General features: G+C 39.1%; 1 protein-coding gene across 5 annotated transcripts in view; it reads right to left on the reverse strand.

The window, feature by feature from the left end:
• Positions 1-9,354, reverse strand: part of NUDT5 (nudix (nucleoside diphosphate linked moiety X)-type motif 5) — a 39,963-nt gene that overhangs the window by 30,163 nt on the left and 446 nt on the right. The window contains exon 1 of one of the 5 annotated variants that reach the window (XM_014547979.1): positions 8,639-8,830. The exons of the other annotated variants lie outside the window; for them this stretch is intronic. The gene's annotated coding sequence lies outside the window, so the exon portion shown is untranslated. Of the gene's footprint in view, positions 1-8,638; positions 8,831-9,354 lie in introns of those variants that run through there. 5 annotated transcript variants of the gene reach the window in all.

The following is a 9,354-nucleotide window of genomic DNA, read 5'->3' on the forward strand; positions in this document are numbered from 1 at the left end:
CTGCCTGCCTGATTGCCCCTAACCACTTGCCTGCCTGCCTGATTGCCCCTAACCCCTCTGCCTCAGCCCCCGCCTCCACAGCTTCATCAGGAAGGACGTCCAGAAGGTCATTTGGCTGTCCGGTCTAATTAGCATATTACGCTTTTATTATTATACATGCACTGAAAATAATTTTCTAGCAGAAATAGGGAGGTGGTGCTCAGTTGTTTTGCTTCTGGTATTGCTGTTAGAAAATCTGAAGCCATTCTGATTCCTGATCCTTTTTCTTTGAGACCTGCTTTCTTGCTCTGCAAACTTAGTTATTCATGTCTTCATGTTGATGTTACTGTGTTGGGCACTCAGTGGATCCTTTCAATCTGGAAACTTCAGACGCACATTCTTGATGGGGAACTTTTCTTGAATTATTTCACCAATAACCCCCTACCCCCATCTTCTCTGCTTTCTCAGGAACTGAAATTTAGCTATTGGACTTCCTGAATTCATCCTGTCTTGTCTTTTTCATTCCTATTTTCTGTTTCCTTGTTATTTTATTTACATTTCTCAATGGCAATTCCAACCCTTCACTGCTTTTAAGTTCCATAGTTCCCTACCTACCCCACCTCCCAACTTTAGCTCTAGAGAAAATACAGACATTAAGAATTATTACCTCTCTTACTGTCTTAGAGGAAAAAAACTGGCTTTGCTCTACATTTCTCCTGGGAATTAAAGTAATAATTAAACTACCCATCACATCTTCAATATTTACCTCAGACAGCAAGTTTCCCCCACCCTAAAGCACAACCAGCAAAACAGAAACAATCAACCTTCTCATAACCCTGTTTTCTCCTCCAAACTTGTCAGACTTCTTGAAAGAACAGATAAAACTATCTTTACTCTATCTTCACACAATCTATTTCCCTAACTATATCTACCCATCATTCCCAAGCTAGAAATATGAGTATCTTCAATCCCCTATTTTTCTTTACCAACCATAACTTATCCACTGCAAATTCTAAAAATTCTAGCTCTAACATCCCCACCATCACTACCCCCACTTAGGATGAAATAATTTTCAAAACTATCTCCTAGACCTAGACACTAGATTTTCCTTTACATTGTCCAACTTTCAACACTGCTCACAGCTATGTTGCTATAAAAACTCCCTAAAATCACTGCTGAATAAATAAAGGAAGGAATAAAGTGAATCTGGCTGGATAAGTCTAGAGAGTCATTCTGTTCCTAAGAATTAGGTTAGTGTGGGGCCTGCTTAGACTTGTTCAATTGTTCCTCATCTACTTGTTTTTATTTGACTAAGTTAGTTAAACTCAACTTCAAAATTATCTTGGCACAAAGTTAAATGACTCACACTGCCTGATTTCAAAACTTACTGTAAAAGTAATCAAGATGGTATGGGTACTACCATAATGCTAGACATATATATTGATGGAATAGAACCTGGGAGTCCAGGTTTATGGTCTTTTGATCATCAACAAGAGTGCCAAGACAATTCAGTGGGGGAAAGAATAGTCTTTACAACAAATTGTTCTGGGACTAGAAATGCACATAAGAATGAAAATGAGCCTCTATCTATACCATATATAAAAATTAACTCAAAATGGGCCAAAGACCTAAATCTAAGAGCTAAAACTATAGAACTCTTAAAAGAAAATATAAGTGTAAATCTTCATAATCTTGGATTAGGCAGTGGTCTCTTAGATATGACACCTAAAGCCCAAAGCAACCAAAGAAAAGAGATAAATTGGGACTTCATCAAAATTAAAAACTTTTGTGCTTTGAAAGATACTATCAACATAGTAAAAAGATAATCCACAGAATGAAAAAAAAAATTTTGCAACTCTGATAGGAGACTGTATCTGAAATATGTAAAAAACTTTTATAAGAATATTTTAAAGACAACCTAATTGAAAACAGGCAAAGGATCTGAATAGACATTTCTCCAAAGAAAACCTACAAATGGCCAATAAGCACATGAAAATATGTTAAAAATCGGTGGCCATTAAGGAAAGGCAAATCAAAACCACAAGGAGATAACACTTCACCTCCCACTACAATGATTATTATAAAAGACAGATAATAACAAGTGTTAGTGAGAATATGGAGAAGCCAGTACCCTCATACATACACTGCTGGTAGGGATGTAAAATGGTGCAGGCACTCAGAAAAACAGCCTGAGTTCTTCAAAAGTTTAACCAGAGTTCTCACATGACCAAGTAATTTCACTCATAGGTATATAACCAAGAAAAATGAAACATGCTCACACAAAAACTTGTACAGAAATGTTCATGAAAGTATTATTCTTAATAGCCCCAAAGTGGAAATAACTAAATGTCTTATCAATTAATGAATGGGTAAATAAAGTATGGTGTTCCTTACAATGGAATATTTTTCAGCCATAAAAAGGAATAAAGTTCTCACACATGCTACAACACAGATAAACCTTGAAAACATCTATGCTAAGTGAAAGAAGGCAGACACAAAAGGCCAAATATTGTGATTCTACTTACATGAAATATCCAGAATAGGCAAATCCGTAGAGACAGAAGGCAGATTAGTGATTGCCAAGGGACTGGGGGAAGGAAGGAGGGAATAGGGAGTGACTGCCTATGGGTATGGTGTTCCTTTTGGATGAAAATGTTCTGGAATTAAATATGGTGATAGTGGCACAATCTTGTTAAAATACTAAAAACCACTGAATTTTAGTTTAAGGTGAATTTTATGGTGTGTGAATTACATCTCAATTAACACTAACTTTGCATTCTTAAAATATCTAACAGGCAAATATTCAGGATAGCTGGGTTGCTGAAGGTCACACTGGGTCCAAAGATTGACAAAGCTAGCACACTAGTCAAGGAATTCTGCCTTGGACTCAGCAGGCTAGTGAAGCAAGGCATTGCTGTACCAAGCAACCACTTTACTCTCCTCTGGGTATATATTTTGCCTGATGTGCAACATGTATTTCTGTTGTAAAATCAAATGTATTTCTGCTGTATTAAAATGTTATCAACATTGTTGCTTGCCAGTTATGGGTAAACCTAGAAATTCAATTTTTAATAAGGACTTTGGCAAAGAAGCAAATTTTGAGGCCTTAGGTAAGAAAAGATGACTATATGCTAAATAAAAACCACTTAATGATGAGAGAAAGATATGTCTATACATCTTCACACTCATTTAATATGTGAAGAAGTATGCACAACTAATTAATATTCATAACCAATTGAATATCTTAGGCAACTTGGCTAAAGCAGCTTGTGGCAGAGCCACTGAAAGTGAGAGAACATCCTTAGTGTTAGGAATACAGTGGTGGACAGAGCAAAGGCCCTGCCCTGCAGGAGTTTACCTTCTGGTGGGGAGAAAAAGTGAGGAACAATATACATAATTTCTGTCGGGTGACTAAGTTTTATAGAGAAAGATTAAGAAAGAAAAGGAGAGTGAAAAAGATGGTGGGGGGGTTGCTAATGTATAGAGCAGTGGTTCTCAACCTTCCTAATGCCGCAACCCTTTAATACAGTTCCTCATGTTGTGGTGACCCCCAACCATAAAATTATTTTCGTTGCTACTTCATAACTGTAATTTTGCTACTGTTATGAATTGTAATGTAAATATCTGATATGCAGGATGTATTTTCATTGCTACAAATTGAACATACTCAGGGGAGTGGGCCTAAGCCGCAGTCTGGCCTCCCTCTGCAGGAGGTGACCAGGCTGATCAGGGGAAGACGCCGCCCTCATCACCCCACTACTGCTGCCACTGCCGGCCGTGGCAGCTGCGAGGCCTGAGCCCTGGGCCTCGCAGCTGCCGGGGCTCACAGTTGCCTGAGCCCACGGTTGCCGTGAGCCCATGGCTGCCTGAGCCCCGGGCCTCGCAGCCGCTGTGGCTTGGTCCAGACGGACGTCCGGAAGATGTCTGCCCTAATTAGCATATTATCCTTTTATTAGTATAGATAGCATACCCCAGATTTTTTAAGGGATTGTGATCACCAAAAAGGTGAAGAAGTGTTATTCTGAAGGATAGTTCTGCATCTGCTCATTTACCCAAGTTAGTTAAACTCAAATTACAAAAGCCTTTAATCAAAAGAGTAGCCCTAGCCAGTTTGGCTCAGTGGATAAAGCGTCGGCCTGCAGACCCAAGGGTCCAGAATTCGATTCCAGTCAAGGGCACATATCTTGGTTGTAGGCTCCTCCCCAGCCTGGGCCCTGGTCAGGGCACGTGCAGGAGGCCACCAATCGATGTGTTTCTCTCACATCAATATTTCTCTCTTTCCTTCTCTCTAAAAATATCATGGAAAAGTATCCTCTAGTGAGGATGAAAAAAAAAAAAAGTCTGGGTCGGCAAATGTAGCTACGAAGTTGTTTCAGACAGATTGTATTAAAAATAATTAAGCTAGAATGTAGAGACCTAAAAGACAAAAAAACAAGCTACAGACATAAATTACCTGATTATGGGTAAACCTAGAAATTCAAAAGGGAAAAATGTGGCAAGCAGGGCTGGGCCTCTCTAAGGTAATTACTTTAATACAATCAGCACCAAGGGGAAACAGTATTCTGTTGCAATCTATTGACAGTATAAATAATTAAAAATGTGATTAAAGAGTGACTTCAAAAGTATATTCTGCCTGGCCAGTGTGGCTCAGTGGTTGAGTGTTGTCCTATGAACTAGGAGGTGGTGGTTGGTTCCTGGTCGGGGCACATGCCTGTGTTGTGGGCTGGATTCCCAGTAGAGGGAGTGCCAGAGGCAGCCAATCAATGACTCTCTCCCACTCCCTTCCTCTCTGAAATCAATAACAATATATTTTTTAAAAATGTATATACTGTACTGATTTCCAGAATGTTCAGGATTATAAGAGCATCTCAGAAGTATTACAGAAACAGAAAAAATTATTTTTAGCACCATTTCTAAATGGGGGACTAGTCACTAGAAGTAACATGTTGCAGAAACAAATGAGGTTTCCATTCCATGCCTCACACTCCTGTCTTCATTACTGAGACAGAGCAGCTTTCCTAAGCTGTCGCAAGGCTATGTTGAGATTTAAAAGTAAAGTCTGACTTGAATCTTATCTACTTCATTAGCCAGAATTTAAGGTCATCTGCATTTTGCTCTGTTATACTTAAAAGAAATACTCATGTACATAATGTTAAATGCTCTGTTTTTTTTGAATATATTTCTTATTGATTTCAGAGAGGAAGGGAGAGACAGAAACATCAATAATGAGAATTATCGATCAACTGCTTCCTGCACACCCCACACTGGGGATCAAGCCCACAACCTGGGCATGTGCCCTGACCGGGAATCAAACTATGACTTCCTAGTTCATAGGTCAATGCTCAACCATTGAGCCACACTGGCTGGGCAATGCTTTACTGTTTTAATTCACATAAGCCATTTTAACTGTTTGGTTTGAACAGTGAAGGTCTATGGTATGTCAAATTTTATGATTTTTTCAGGGCACAAAAACGGTAGTGAGGGAAAATGTTACAGGATTTAGAATTCTTATACAGTGGAACCTCAAACTTTGAGCATGGGCAGTTGAAAATGTTTGAGTATATATTAAGCGCAAATTGACCACTATTTTTGTCCTTGGGAATCTTAACAGTTTAGCAAACAACCACAGGGGCAAATGACTGTTGTAGAGATAATGCAATAGCAGGGTACTTTAAATGAAGGACAAATACATCCACTTGGGAGGTGGGGAAAATTGTAGACTTTTAAAAGGCTACTTACTACTAAAAGGCAGGTTGATATTGAGATTTGCAGACCAAGAGGCAGGGAAAGCATTCCAAGGAAAAGCAACCACCATGAATAAAGCAGAGACATCATCTGGGGCAAGCCCTGTGATTCTCAAGCTTTCCTTCCCTAACCCCTCAAAAACAACAAAAAACAAAAACCCCAAAACAAAACAAACCCCACATATAATGGATAACACATTTCCAACGGCTGGATTTGGCTGAATGCTTGCCCTGTTCTCCCAAATTTGCAGGCAAATAAAGCATCCAATAACCTGTTAGAATTTTTTAACTACCACAGCTTAGCCTTTTTTTTTTTTTTTTTAAAAGAAAGGGTTTATAAGACCAATTTTACACACACACACAAAAGACTTTTTGGGGTATGGAATTTAAACCACCCCAGCATGGCTAGGTCGGAGAGACAATATGTCTGTCTTCTCCCTGGGGTTTTGCAAGCATTTTTATAGATCAGGTAGGAGGAAAAAAGGTATTTAAGCCATTCCGAAAGGATTTACATTACTAGTAGCTATAGACAAAGAGAATGGACAATGGTAAGAGGGGCTAATTCCAGGATGTGCAAGAGTCTGAAAGGAAGTGTGGGCTCCTAAAGATTGGGAAGTTCATGTGCAAATAAGTGGAGGCTCCTGGATTTCTGCAGTACCTGGCTGCAATCTTTTTAGATAATCCAGAAATAGCCACCTGGAAATTAATTCTAAATTCCAACAGATATACAGGAATGTGAGCAATCTTTTGTGAGAGCTGTTCCACAGCTGTTTTGTCTCTTTCTCTCACTCTGTGGAAGCTGTAATTTTAATTTAGAACATCTCAGAATTTTTTTGGTAAAATCCTAACTGGCAGGCTAGAGTAGACTCTTGTTGCTGCTCTTGGAGTTAGCTTTACAGTTCTCTACTGAAGGGAGGAAGGTAAGTGATTACTTTTTAACAAACTTGAGTATTTTACTATTAGTAAAAACAGTTGGACAGTGGAAGTTAAGACTCAAGAAGTTAAACTGAGAATCTCAAAAGCCAGGCTGTGATATTTGGACTCAGGCTCATTAGTTTTATTCAAATTATTACCATTGTTGAATCTCAATTTGCAACTTGCTGAGGTTGCAAAATGAAGCAAAAATCTCAACATGAAATTATATGTTGGCTAATCTCTCCCTGGTGAAAGTTAAATATTATGAACACCATTTATTTTCAGCCAAATAATAGACATAGGAGCTCAAATCGTAAGCAAAGCATCTGATTGACAAATGAAAGTCAGGCAGTTAGTCACTGGGTAGAGAAATCAACAAGGCACTATGAAAGAAATTAACTGGGAGAGGATCAGTGTTTGCAAAAGTAACTTTATGATTATGTGTTAAAGTCAAACGTTTATCAAATGCTTGGACATGTCTAAGATGCCACTACATTCTTTCAGATAATTGCATAGAAGTTATTATAATGAACAGAGAATCAATTAGTATAGTTCTATTTGATAGTTTTGGTTATAATCATAAGACTAAAATTTAGGGCTTTTTATAGGTAGTATTTTGATTAATCCTTATTTTGTATAGTTTATGGTAAGAGTTTTGGACATCAAATAGATTCACTTTGAGTGAGCTTTTCTTTGCTGATGATTATCCTCAGATAAATGAAGACTTCCTGTACTTAGTAAGTACAGGAATGATGGAAAGGCACTGAAAGTTTGTGTGTGTGTGTGTTTGGCAGGGGTGGAGGTTAAGCTGAGTAAAAGTGAATTGGTTCTTAATTACCCTTGGGAAGTTTAATGGGTTACAGGAAAGAACCTTTTGGAATAGCAGAGGTCTAGGGTGGTAGCCATCAAAAGAAAAGATTGACTTCCTTGAAGATGAGCCTTTATTACTTTTCTAAAACAGTTTCTGCGGAAGGGGTCTCCAAAGCTCATTCTAAGATGATCTTAAAGGACATTGGGATATCAGAAGAAGAAAGGGGTGGTGCACTGTTCAAATTTGGACTCACTAAGTTTAAGATTTTGGCTAGATTTCCAAGTGGAGAAAACCAGCAGGTAGTTGGAAATATTAACATAGAAGGATCAGTCATGTTATGGATTCAGAGAAAATGTTTTTTTTTCCCATTATTTAATCTGTAATTGCACAATAACACTCAATCATTTGGCTAAAGATGTTTTTTTTGACATGCACGAGAAAAAGCAACTATTTCCATTGTTGTAAAGGTTTTATTGAAGAAACTTAATGAATATAAACACTTTATGGCTAAGTAAAGACAAACACTGTGGCTAAAAAATAGTGAAAGTGAATTTTGCTGAATCCATCAAAAATACTGGGGTATCTGTTTGGAATGTCAATGTATTTGAAGCTGGTTAAATGTGTAACAAGTTATATTAAATCAGTTGTAATACTAAAGTCACTGAACAAACCTCCACACTAAAGTTTCCTGGGCTATTACTGTATTACTCCTTCCAGAGTGACTATGTTTTGGGTTTTTTCCTCCTATACATCTATTAATTCCTATTTTCAAGAGAAAATACCTTACCCAAATTCACCAGTGCTAACATTTCCTTCGCTGTAACCTATTGATTCCTAGGTTAATCCCAACAATATTTGAGTGACTGCCCCACCTGGCATGAGGTTACTATTAGTCTGGTACCATTCTCCTAACGTATTTGGAATATTGCTTCTTTTTCCCCTTCAAAACAGAAAGGACTGCATGATCGTGGATCTCAGAATTACTTATGAACCACTACCGCTGCCCTCTCCCTTAACAAACACTGCAACATTATAACCTATGTACCTCTGCTTTGAAACTATATCTTTAAAGGAAAAGAGCCTGCAACATTTTTGAGAAAAACAAAACATGAAACAAATGCATATTCCCGAGCGGAATAATTTCCAACTCCAGGCAGGCAGAGGACCTAGTAATTACTCTAATGAATACCTTTTAGAGAGGCCTGCAGTCGGCTCTTCCTTTTCCAATTTAAAACTGCTTAGATGGGGCAGTCAGGTGTGAAGTTTTTAAGGAGACCTCTAACAGGCGCGTCTTTAGGCACAGGTGCCTGGGATAAGCCCAAGGCGAGCCAAGGGCCAGGTTTCTCAGCAGCCCACCCCTGAGCTAGTCATTTCTTTCGTTCTTTAAAAGAAACAAAAGTGAACTTGCTTCATATTCTATTTTCTGGGCGCTACTGGATACCCCGTTCCGGAAGGAGTAGGGAAAATAGATGATAGGGTGATGGGGAGGGAGGAGGCAAAGGAATGACATTAGAAGTTAGACCAGGATTCTGCCAGTCCTATTATTCCGGCATGGCACGGACACTGACGGAACCAGGCTTCTCCAGGCTTTTCCTGCTGTTTTTGCGGGGCTGGTATAAATGAACCCGACGCTCACAGGAGAAACCTCTCTCCTTCCCTCTGTTTTCCAAACGTACCTCTCCTCTTATACTCCCAAGTCTCCCTCCCTAGGGCCGCACAGATGGGGTTCTTGCCCTATCTCTCCTAACCACCCTCACGAAAGAAGCGGGGTCACTCCCCTCCTCTTTGCAGATGCTTCAGCCACTGCACGCAAATCAATATCTAACTGTGATATTCCTGACTTCTCTACTCCGGGCAGCGCACGCTCTTCTACTGCGGCCCGCGGATCCCCCTAGGAACGTGGCC

The sequence above is a fragment of the Myotis brandtii genome, unplaced genomic scaffold (assembly GCF_000412655.1).
Source record: "Myotis brandtii unplaced genomic scaffold, ASM41265v1 scaffold49, whole genome shotgun sequence".
Taxonomy (NCBI): Eukaryota; Metazoa; Chordata; class Mammalia; order Chiroptera; family Vespertilionidae; genus Myotis; species Myotis brandtii.